This window comes from Myotis yumanensis, unplaced genomic scaffold (assembly GCF_028538775.1).
Source record: "Myotis yumanensis isolate MYYU_CA2020_CCGP unplaced genomic scaffold, mMyoYum1.0.hap1 SCAF_22, whole genome shotgun sequence".
Taxonomy (NCBI): domain Eukaryota; kingdom Metazoa; phylum Chordata; class Mammalia; order Chiroptera; family Vespertilionidae; genus Myotis; species Myotis yumanensis.
Genome location: NW_027223773.1, coordinates 3,468,715 through 3,478,416, shown reverse-complemented (window position 1 = coordinate 3,478,416; position 9,702 = coordinate 3,468,715).

The window sequence follows — 9,702 nt, the reverse complement described above, 5'->3', positions numbered from 1 at the left end:
GCATCCAGGGTTGGAAGTCCATGCTGCATGGGTAAATGCTGGCCTTCTGATTTTATTTCATTTATGCCTCGGCCCAGTTCTCAGCATAAGATCTCCGCTCCGCTGAATTCAGCATCCAAACTAAATGCATCTGTCTCGTCAGACCTTCAGTCTCAACAAATAGCGAGTCTGGAGTCCCCCAAGCCCCACTCTTTCTACTCAGGATGTGTTAACCCTGGGAAGAGGGGGGAAAGGAAACGAAACAGAAAAGAACAAATACTAGTAAAGGCTTGTTGTCTACACGGGACTCGAGGGAGCATGTCCTAAATGCAACAGACTCAAGTTTATTTTTTTATTCCTTTTTAAAGTATATTTTTTATTGATTTCAGAGAGGAAGGGAGAGGGAGAGAGAAAGAGAAACATCCATGATGAAAGAGAATCACTGATCGGCTGCCTCCTGCATGCCCCCTATTGGAGATCGAGCCTGCAACCCGGGCATGTGCCTTGACCAGGAATCGAACCATGACCTCCTGGTTCATAGGTTGACGCTCAACCACTGAGTCACGCCAGCTGGGTGAAATGTCTTTCGTCTGATGAACGTGGACTTTAGGTTTTCTATGCCCAAGAAGCCACACTGAGCCTTAGCCTAATGCCAAGCGGGGGGGAAAGGGAGAATTTTGCCAAATAGTAACATGGCGCCAATGGGGTAGCAGAAATCCGAAGCTCCAGTCAGATTACCCTCTGCCCACAAGTTCCCCACCCCATGCCCTGGCACCACCCGTGGCTACCGGTGCGTCCAGCTGTTCCAACACCTGCCTGCAGTCCTGACCAGGGCTTCCTGGACCGGCCTCCATCACGGACCCGGCACGAGTCCTCCATCAGTGACCCAGCATTGGCCAGCATCACCATTGCTATGGCGACAGTCACCCAGGAATACATGAAGTGACGAATAGGCACACTGAGCAGGTGTAGAGTCCTCACCTGGCCTACCAGTTCTGGCTTACAAAGTTTTCTACCTTTCCCCAAGACATTTCCTCCCCACCCCCCACCGAAGACTTTTTAAATTAGGAGCCAATATGCAGCCACATAATTTCCCTAACAACCACAGCAACGCGAGTCCCTCTGGCTGGGGAGGTTAAAAATAACATCACTCGTGCTACTGCAACCAGCTAGAACCTCTAATTTATCTTCTGGAACATTGTTTTGGTTATTACAGGTGCCTAACTCCCCAAGTCTCACCTGTGATCAAGGTAACTAACCTCTCTAAGGCACCCATGAGACTTGCCTGCATGGACTCGCTCAGGCTTCCTCTGATACAGCTTCCTACCCCTTTCCTGCACGATACGGTGTTCCAGCAGCGGTGGGAACGTCTTTGGTGGGGGGAAGGAAATCAACGGTGCTTCTATTGGAAAAATCTGATTTTCTAGTCTGTGCTCAACAGCCACTGGCATTGAAATCAGCTAAATGGCCCTGGCCGGTGTGGCTCAATGGATAGAGCGTTGGCCTGTGGATTGAAAGGTCCTGGGTTCCATTCCAGTCAAGGGCATATGCCTGGGTTGCAGACTCGATCCCCAGTGGCGGGGGAGGGCGTGCAGGAGGCAGCCAATCAATGATTCTCGCTCATCATGGATGCTTCTATCTCTTTCTCCCTCTCCCTTGCTCTCTGAAATCAATAAAAATATATTTACAAAAAAGAAATCAGCTACAGTTTACAGTTGTAAAATAGCCCCCCACCACCCCGTCAACAGTCTCCCCGTTACTAGCACCTCACATTAGTGTGGAAGTTCGTTACAATTAGCGAACCGATATTGACTGTTAACTAAAGTCCACAGTTTACCTGGACTTCCTTCGTTTTCTACCGAATGTCCTGTTTCTATTTGAGGATGTCTGCTGTTCTGCATGCTGCACGCCACTCAAACGTTCCCTTCGCCCCGCGGGTGCCACATGAAATGCCTACTGAGGATCTCAGTCAACGTTTGCATTGGCTTTATGTTCACCCGGGTTCACTCTTGGGCTGTCACACGCTGTAGGGATCAATATGCCCGTGATGTAGGCCAGTGAACCGACCGACGAGGAGGGCAGTCCAGTAATCAGTCCAAGATGTCACAGCTGGTCAGGAAAGCCAAAATGCCACCCACCGTGCCAGGCAAGGTCCCAGGGGAAAGTGGTGCCATCTGGCCTCCTAAAGACATTTCCACCAGTTGGTGTTTCTCCCTCGTGTTCTTTTAAAGGCTTTTCTCTGTTTGGTGAGTGTACAAGGCTCGGGAATGATCTCTGACAAGTGTGCACAGGGAGAGGCAGCCTGCGTGTGGGTGTGAGCTGGGATGCAATCGCCACTTTGGTATCTCATTCAGATAGACCATGTTCTTCCCGGCCGGCGTGGCTCAGTGGTTGAGCGTCGAGCTATGAACCAGGAGGTCACGGTTCAATTCCAGGTCAGGGCACATGCCCGGGTTGCGGGCTCCATCCCCAGTGTGGGGCGTGCAGGAGGCAGCCGATCCATGATTCTCTCTCATCATGGATGTTTCTATCTCTCTCTCCCTCTCCTTTCCTCTCTGAAATCAATAAAAATATGTTTAAACAAATGAAAATAAATAGATCATGTTCTTTGTAAGGTATAGGATTATCTGGCTATTATGCTGTACACCTGAAACTAACCCAAAACTATGTTGAATGTAAACTGTGACTGCAAATAAAATGTAGCCCTAGCCGGTTTGGCTCAGTGGATAGATCGTCAGCCTGCGGACCAAAGGGTGTCGGGTTCGATTGCACACACCTGGGTTGCAGGGTTGGTCCCTAGTGGGGGACGTGCAGGAGGCAGCTGATCAATTGTTCTCTCTCATCATTGATGTCTCTATCTCTCTCTCCTGCTCCCTTCCTGTCTGAAATCAATAAACATAGACTACAAAAAAGAAAGAAAAATAAAATGTAAGAAGTAAAGAAATGGTCACGTTTCCCAAAGAGAGATGGGGCCCAATCTCGAAAGCAAATGATATTTCCGCAAATGGAAGCTGGTTTTGTGCCTCCAAGAATCCTTCAGAAATACTCACAAGCTCCTTCCAGCTCTCTCTCTCTCTCTCTCTCTTTTTACTATTTATTTATTTATTTATATTAATTTCAGAGGGGAAGGGAGAGAGAGAGAGAGAGAGAGAGAGAGAGAGGAACATCAATGATGGGAGAGAATCATGGATCTGGCTGCCTCCTGCACGCCCCCTAATGGGGATCGAGCCTGCAACCGGGGCCTGTGCCTTTGACTGGAATCGAACCCGGGACCCTTCAGTCTGCAGGCAGACACTCTATCCACTGAGCCACACCGGCTAGGGCTCCCTGCAGCTCCTGAAGGAGACTGTCCGCAGGACAATGAACAGTGCCCCCTTATCTGCCTGTGGGGGTGATGCACTGCGGCTTCCTGGGATCTGAAGCAAGACACTCACCCAAGAGGAGGGAACACTGGACGTCAGCCAAGGGTGTTGCTGGCGTGGTCGCCCCTTCTCTTCGGGCGCATGTGACAACTTCGGGCCAATGTATTTCGTAGCCCAGATCTCCCTGATACCCAAACAATGCTTGTGCTCCCTTCCCAGAGAAAAATGGCAGGGCACTTGCCATGAGAGTGCAGCTTCATCTGCATTGCAAACGAGCCCCATCCACTTGGGTGCTCCTGATATTGGGGGTGGGGGGCGGGAGATGGGGAAATCAGACTTTTCAGGTTGTGAGTGGCGGCGATGCTGAGTCTCCGGAGAGCGGGCTAAGGCAGGACTCAGAGGCTCTGAGCTATTCCGGGTGGCGAGGTGTTGCCTTAAGGACTCATTATAGCCCTGGAGTCATTCTCTTGGGAACATGTGGAAATGATCCTGAGAAGTTCATCTCGGAGCTGCAGGAGCCGCGTCAGGTGACCTTCACCTTCGCACAAGAGCAACCCTCTCTTTCCTGGCCCGGCTGGTGTGGCTCAGTGCTTGAGCATCGACCTAGGAACCAGGAGGTCAGGGTTCGATACCCAGTCAGGGCACAGGCCCGGGTTGCTGGCTCGATCCCCAGTGGGGGGCGTGCAGGAGGCAGCCGATCCATGATTCTCTCTCATCACTGATGTTTCTATCTCCCTCTCCATCTATCTCCCTTCCTCTCTGAGGTCAATGAGAATATATTTAAAAAAATAACTTTGTAGTTTTCCTCCTATGTATCATGTACGTATTTTGTTAGATTTATGCCCGGGGTTATTGGGTGTTGTTTTTTTCCCCCCTGGTGCTAAGGAAAGAAGATATTTTCAAGGTATTTTTCAAAGACAATAAAATTAGAAAGCTTGCCAATTACACAGAAGTAAAGTAAAAGGAGAAAATTAAGCTGCAATTCAAGGCATCATTCCAAATGCAAAATACCCAGAGCGCAGAATACATTTTGCTCAGGAGCAGCCAGAAAACCCCAACGGCTTCCCAGGTGAACTAAACCTGAGAAAACAAGCTGGGAGCCGCCAGGGGAGCCCAGCACACAGCTCGGTGGAGCCCGCAGAGCTGAGCGCACCTGGCCCCCAGGCCTCTCCCCTGTCCTACCCGCGCCCCGCCCATCCCTGCAAGGCAGCCAAGGATGCCCAGGCCAGGCAAGGAGAAGAGGGGGCGCAGAGAAAGGCAGCAGCGGGGCCCCAGAAAACCACGATCTCTCTTCCTCTGATCAGAAAGGCAGGCGGAGGGTCTGTGACAGCATCTCTTCCCAGAAAGTGCAGGCGCTGGGGAGATGCCAACCCTGTCTGTACTTAGACATCTCATCTCACACAGAGGACAACTGGCACAAGAGAGGTCATTTGCGGCCCTGACCGGTTTTACTCAGCGGATAGAGCGTCGGCCTGCGGACAGAAGGGTCCTGGGTTCGATTCCAGTCAAGGGCACATGCCTGGGTTGCAGGCTAGATCCCTAGTAGGAGCCCTGTGGGAGGCAGCCGATCCATGATTCTCTCTCATCATGGATGTTTCTCTCTCTCCCTCTCTCTCTCCCTTCCTCTCTGAAATCAATAAAAAAATATATTTTTAAAAAAAAGAGATATCATTTGCCAAGTGCAGTTTGTCAAGTACTATTGCGAACACATTTCTCTTGAGAGGAAAGAGTCTTTGTTGGTTAGCTGATGGCTGGTAAAGATCAGGGGGTTCAAGAAAACAAGGAAACTGCCCGGCTGGTGTGGCTCAATGGTTGCGCATCAACCTAGGAACCAGGAGGTCACGGTTCGATTCCCGGTCAGGGCACATGACCGGCTTGCAGGCTGGCTCCCCAGTGTGGGGCTTGCAGGAGGCAGCCAATCACTCATTGATGTTTCTCTCTCTCTCTCCCTTCTTCTCTGAAATCAATAAAAATATATTTTTAAAAAATGTTCCATTCTTCATGTCAAGCAATTTGCAAGCATTATCTCTTTTGACCCGATCACCCTATAAGGTAAGGACTCTTACCGTGACCTTCATTTGCAAACAAGAAAATTGAGACTTAGTGCAGGTTACATTTGCCCAAGGGCACTCGGTAAGTGATGGAGCCAGGGTTTGAGGCCAGACTGCCCGGCTCCAGAGCCCAAAACTCACTCACAATTGTTTACAGCGCGTTTTTTTTTTTTTTTTGCATCCACAGGCAAGCATGACTCACAGCTAACTGCGAGGTCTCATGATTCACTAAAACTCTTTTTGTTGAAATCACTAACCCATCTCCCCTTTGAAAAATCCAACAAGCTGAAAATGTTCATTCTCTGTCTTGCTATTAAAAAGAAAGGACGATTCTCCATCTTGATAGCTTCGTTCCAACTAATTCAAGGTTTGGGCTAGATTTTCTGCCCCGCTGCACCCCCACCCCCAACCCCAACCCCCGCTATGTTCTGAGCATGCCTCTGTTCGTTGGAAATCTTAGAAGTGGAAAAAATTCAGTCCCAAAGACCACAGGTGCTTTTGACCTTGACGCCAAGCAAAACTGGGTCAAATTGAATGGATTTAGATGATGGCAGGGTTCAAGGTCGCTTCTGAAGGCTGTCCCCTGAACTTAAGCTCTGAGTGACAGGAGCTGCTCACTGACAAGGGCCTTTCACATCTGTCGTCTTGGTTCTCAAAGTACCGTCTGCTGAAGGCTGGGAACCTGGTGGGCGGTGTCATTTTAGCGCCACGAGCCAATCAGAGGAAGATAAGTAGCCCATGCTTGCACTCACGTGTGGAATATAATGAACAACATAAACTGATGAACAAAATAGATCCAGAGACATAGACGCATCGGACAAACCTCAGAGGGAAGGCAGGGGAAGGCAGGGTCAAGGGCACATGCCCAGGTTGCAGGCTCCATCCCCAGTAGGGGGCATGCAGGAGGGGTAAGGGGGCGGTGTAGGGGGTGAGAGATCAACCAAAGACCTTGTATGCATATAAGCACAACCAATGGACACAGACAATAGGGGGGTGAAGGCCCGAGCTGGGGGGCCGGGGGCGGGCCGGGAGAGGACAATGGGGAGGAAAAAGGGGATATATGTAATACTTTCAACAATAAAGAATTTAAAGCCCGAGCTGGTTTGGTTCAGTGGATAGAGCATCGGCCTGTGGACTGAAGGGTCCCAGCTTCGATTCTGGTCAAGGGCACATACCCAGGTTTCGGGCTCCATCCCCACTAGGGTAGCATGCAGGAGGCAGCCAATCAATGATTCTCTCTCATCATTGATGTTTCTCTCTCTCCCTTCCCCTCTGATATCAATAAAAAATATTTTTAAAAAAGAGCACGAATCTGTGGTTTTACAAAACCTAAGGCATCTACTATACAAATGGATTCCCCTTACTACCTGGAACTCTTTGGGAAGACTACAAACAAAAAAATCTCAAGGTTAATCTAAAATTATTTCATTTTGCCAGAACCGGTTTGGCTCAGTGGATAGAGCGTCGGCCTGCGGACTCAAGGGTCCCAGGTTCAATTCCAGTCAAGGGCATGTACCTTGGTTGCGGGCACATCCCCAGTGGGGGGCGTGCAGGAGGCGGCTGATCCATGTTTCTCTCTCATCGATGTTTCTAACGCTCTATCCCTCTCCCTTCCTCTCTGTAGAAAATCAATAAAACATATATATTTTTAAAAAAATAAATAGAATTATTTCATTTTATCACAAAGTTATATTACTTGGAGGATGTTTTCAAATGACTCCAAGTTACAAGGCGTCAGTGTGATACTGGTGCTATAATTGTCCGCACAGACAGTGTTAAAAGCTAACGATGCACCATCGTACTGGTGGGAGGATGCCAGGCAGATGGAAAGTTTGGGGCTTTGTTTTCTGCCTTCTCCTTTTCTCCCTCCACAAACGAGAAGCCGCCACCTGCCTCCTGGAATATTTTTGGTTGGAATATTTTTACTCTTCTTGGTTGAAAACATGTGCTTAAACAAAGCAACATGAAAAACACTAGATTCTGAGCTGAAATAATCACCTCATTTATATGTGACAAGCTTTGGGGTAACCGTTCGATTGATTTCCCAGTCTGTTTCTTCTGTGACCCTATAATCCTCTTTCCAATGTTGCCTGCCCCGTGTGGCCACAAGCACTCGAGAGCCCAAGAAGCACAAAGGCCCCAATTTCCTTGGCATTAACACGACACAAATGCAAATTAGGGACAAAGGAAGATTGTGTCCATGCTTGTAAGGGCCATTGCTCTGTTCTGCACTTCGCTTTGTGATTCCTTGTTTTAAAAACACCCATTCACCTTAGCCGCTGACTTTTCAATGGGCTACCCGCAGAAGAGAAGAATAAATTCTTTCCCTTAGATTCTGGATTGCACTCAATTATTTTGAACAGATAACATGAAATCTTACAAGAGTCTTACAGAATTCCTGATTGAGGAATTTGTTCTTGAGCAATGGAGTCTCATGTTGCTTCCTGCACTTTCAATCTACGCTTTGCAGTAAATCGAATGACCTGTATGTACCCTCTTCAAAATCGTTGGCGGGTTAGCACGGTGTCTAGCTGGGGTGGAAACTATTCTTTTCTTCATCCGTGGCATCATTCTTTCAAGAGTTGACATGGTGTGCAAACAATTGCTCGTGTACCAGCCAATCCATAGAGTAAGCAATGGTAGGTGAATCCCTTACTTTTTATAGATTGTCGTTTCCTGATTGCTAAGAAGCGAAGCCTGCACAGTGACCCTGGTTTGGAGGGGAGGAAACACAGGCGTAGGGAAGGAGAGGAGCTGCCTGGCCGACCATAGAATTGATCTGGCTGGCAGAACGGTGTCAACACCTCCCTCCTTTATGAACGCCTGGAAATAGCATGTTAGTGTTTTGTGTAATTATTTAGTGGATGTCCAGAATGTGTAAGCCCTCCCTCCACATCTCTGTGGATTTATTTTATGTCGGAGTGAAAGTGACTTGATGGTCCTATTCCATCAATGTGACATATTGCATTATTTGTGGGAGGGAGTGGGGAGCCAGAAGACAAGGGACACTGATTAGATGTATTGCCCGTCCACGGGATGACTGACAGCCACACACTCAGACCCAGGACCGGGCGGAGGGAACCTTTGGGTTTTATGGTTTATCAGAGCACCGATCCTGGGTGATTTTAACAGGAGTTTGGCAAATAAATATACGAGTGAAGGAGATGCTGTAAGTGGTGTCAGAGTAACCTCTATTTTGGAAGTAATAGATATTTTGAGTTTAAAAGGTGTCAAAACGTCAAACACGATGAGGAATGACTATCGACCTAACTCCAGATGCTGCTGCCACCCTCCAACGACAGGAGTAACGAAGCGAGACGGACTTAAACACCCGACCCCAGAAATGGACCGGGAGGCGGGGTCCTAATCAGAGCAAGAATCCAGGAAGCCAAACAGCCCTGTGTTTGCGGGAGCAGGCGGCGCAGCCGGCCGCGATCCCCGGGAGGCAGCCGCCGCCGCCGGCCCCCGCCTGCCGGGAGCGTTCCCGAGCGCCAGGTTGAGAACCACCAGGGAGGACAGCTCCCCGGCGTGGCGCGCACTGCGGAGGGGCCCCTGAGCGCGGCGGGGTGGACCAGGCCGGCGGGTTCGGGCAGCGGGAAGAATCCGCTGCGTTCCCCGCACACCCACCCTGCGGGCGGCTCGGGGCTGGCGGGGTGCCGTCCCGGGGGCCGGGTCCCTGCAGGCCAGGGGACCCGCCGAGCCGCCGCGGCCCTCCCCCTCCCGCTGGCACCGCCCCGCCCGGGAGAGGAGGGTGGGGCGTCTCCGGCGCAGGGCCCGCCCACACGGCCAAGCCTGGCTTCCTATTGGACGGAGGGCTGGAAGGGAGAGGGGGCGGGGCGTGAGGGAGGGCGGGGCCTCCGCTGGCAACTCGCGCCCAGGAGAGGAGGATGGAGCGTCCCCGGCGCAGGCCCCGCCCCCCGCGCCCAGCCTGGCTCCCCATTGGCCGGAGGGCTGGAAGGGCGAGGGGGCGGGGCGTGAGGGGGGCGGGGCCGTCGCTGGCGGCTCGCGCCCGGGAAGGTCGGCCGGCGAGCGCTGGGTGCGCTGGGCGGGCGTGGAGACGCGGCAGGCGCTGAAAGACGCAGCGGCGGCGGCAGGAGCGGCGGCCCCGGGTCGCAGCCGCCACCCTCGTCTCCCGCCGCGGCCCGCAGCCGGCGGCGCCCCAGCTCCGAGTGCGCTTCCCCGGGCGCGGGGCCCCAGGCGGCCAAGACGGCGGGCCGGCCGGGCGCGGAGCGGCGGGCGCTGTGCTGCCGGCTGCGCTGGTGGGGGGCGGCGGGCCCGGGCCCCGGCGCGTGCGGCCGGGAGGCGCTGCG